At 29.3% G+C, this 2,500-nt stretch overlaps 1 protein-coding gene across 3 annotated transcripts in view; it reads right to left on the reverse strand.

The window, feature by feature from the left end:
* The window catches only part of LOC115218738 (protocadherin gamma-A4-like), a 62,488-nt gene extending 61,555 nt beyond the window's left edge, over window positions 1-933 (reverse strand). The window contains exon 1 of one of the 3 annotated variants that reach the window (XM_029788638.2): window positions 652-933. The gene's annotated coding sequence lies outside the window, so the exon portion shown is untranslated. Of the gene's footprint in view, window positions 1-275 lie in introns of all 3 variants that reach the window. The other 2 variants (XM_029788637.2, XM_029788640.2) reach the window with 2 other exon arrangements.
* Window positions 934-2,500: the final 1,567 nt, after the last annotated feature.

Genomic DNA, 2,500 nt, shown 5'->3' on the forward strand with positions numbered 1-2,500 from the left:
GTGATACAGAGTGAAAAAATAAATACATATAAAAAGAAACATTTGAAAAAAATAAAATCAAAAAACACCACCAACAATAACAACAATAATAACAACAACAATAATAACAGCAACAACGATAGCGACAAAAACAATGCTAAGTTATAAGGTTCTTTAAGAAACGACAAAGATTAAACTTGGGGGATACAATAAAAGTTTTGCAGGAATATCTAACAACATGCAAATAGGAAAAAAATTTCTTTAAAATATGAATAGACAAAGTCTTCAGCCTTTACCTTATTTCTTTTGATGATATTTTGGGTAGTAGAAAGTTTAACAAGTTCCAAGTTACAAGGAGTAGTCACAAGAGAAATGAATGATTCAATCTGTGCAATGCCCAATAGTTATTTTTTTTTTTTCCAATTGAACCGAGATAAGATAAATGTTAGAAAGATCCTAACAAAATTATGTTCAACTCTGTAGTTGAGAGTTGATAAAACTCCTTGTTTTGTATGAAGCTGTTAAGATATTTTATCTCTTTTGAATTTCAAATCAGTATTAATTAAGGAAAATATTCAGTGAGGCAATGTTTCAAACTTCCTTTCAGGTAGTTTCTGTCAGTGTCGAGAAGAAGAATTGACAAAAAGTAGGGGGAACCAACCAGCTACTTACTTGTAGAAATCTATCCTTATTCTGATATGTGTATCCTGCAGTCGATTCCTGTGATAGCTGCTGCGGCTGCGGCTGCTGCTGCTGTTGCTGCTGTTGTGTGACAGCACAGCTATATGGCTGTGTTATGGGAATGGGAGTGAGAGATACATAAAGAGAGAGAGTGAGAGAGCGAAAGTGATTGATTGAAAGAGTTTGTATGCACGTGAGAGAGAGAGAGAGAGAGAGAGAGTGAGAAAGAGAGGCATACATGTTCATTCACAGTGAGTTAGTGACAGTAAGAGAAATATAGAAACTGATGGATAGAAAGAAAGGCAGATATACAGAGAAAGAGAGAGGGAAGTAGGGTGAAAGAAGTAGGGTGAAAGAGCAGGAGAGAAGATTTAGATATAGAAAGCAATATAGAGAGATATAGGGAGACGAAATAGAGAAAAATAGAGAGAAAGCAATAGAAATAGAGAGGCCTTCAGTTCTATGAAGTGTGATGTGTATATAATGTCTGCTGTAGCCACTGAGTCACTGATTAAACTTTACATGGGAAGAAAAACCAAAACCTTGCTTCTTCCATTCCTTGAAGCATGAAAACAAATTGTTTATTATGTTTGTTTTTGTGTTCATCAATTTGTGTTTGATTTGTTTACTATCTAGCTATTTGTGTATATTTGTGTGTATATAACTGTTTATATATACACCTATGTCAAGGCATATGTTTAGAGATCTGTATATACATGTACATACATATACATATATATATATACATACATATATATATATATATGTATATATATATAATATATATATGCATATATATACATATATATCTATACATTATATATATATACTATAATAATATATACACATATATACCTATGCCTCAGCCGATTGGCTGAAACAAGTAAAAGAGTAAAAGAGTATACATATATATACATATATATACATATATATATTACATATATATATATACACATATATATATATACATATATATATATACACATATATATATACATATATATAATAACATATATATATATACATATATATATATATATATATATATATATATATTATATATATATATAAAGATAGATAGATAGATAGATAGATAGATAGATAGATAGATAGATATTAGATAGATAGATAGATAGATAGAAGTATAACCACACACGTATTTGAATTTATATCAATGCATATTTATTTGCATGTCAACATAGATTCACATGCAGGTATACAGTTCAATTCAGCTCAATGCAGAAGAATGTGTGTGTGTGTGTGCGTGCACACATGCATGTGTGTATATATAAATGTGTGTATATATAAATGTTTGTGTGTGTGTGCATGCACACATGCATGTGTGTATATATAAATGTGTGTTTGTGTATAGATATGTATATCTATATGTATACATATATTTTCACATATATATTACACATACATACACGCACACATATGTATGTATATGAATATATAATCATGTGTATATAGATCTGATAAACCTTGACAGAGATGTATGTATAAGCAGTTATATACATATTCAAACATACACACACACATAAATGCATATGTATGAATATGCATGTATATAAACACATATATACACATTTATATTCTATATATATATATATATATATATATATATATATGCACATATATGCATAACACACATGTACAGATATATATACATACGCATATATACATGTGAATGTATATACTTGTGAGTATGTATAAAAGTGAAACTATGTGTAAGCTAAGAGTTTATGTGAACAGAAGTGATTTATACATGTATATGCATGCATTTTTAGCATGTGGAGGTATATAAGGAATAATGCTTGAATGGCTGGGATGGGGTATT

The sequence above is a fragment of the Octopus sinensis genome, linkage group LG14 (genome assembly GCF_006345805.1).
Source record: "Octopus sinensis linkage group LG14, ASM634580v1, whole genome shotgun sequence".
In the NCBI taxonomy this organism is placed as follows: Eukaryota; Metazoa; Mollusca; class Cephalopoda; order Octopoda; family Octopodidae; genus Octopus; species Octopus sinensis.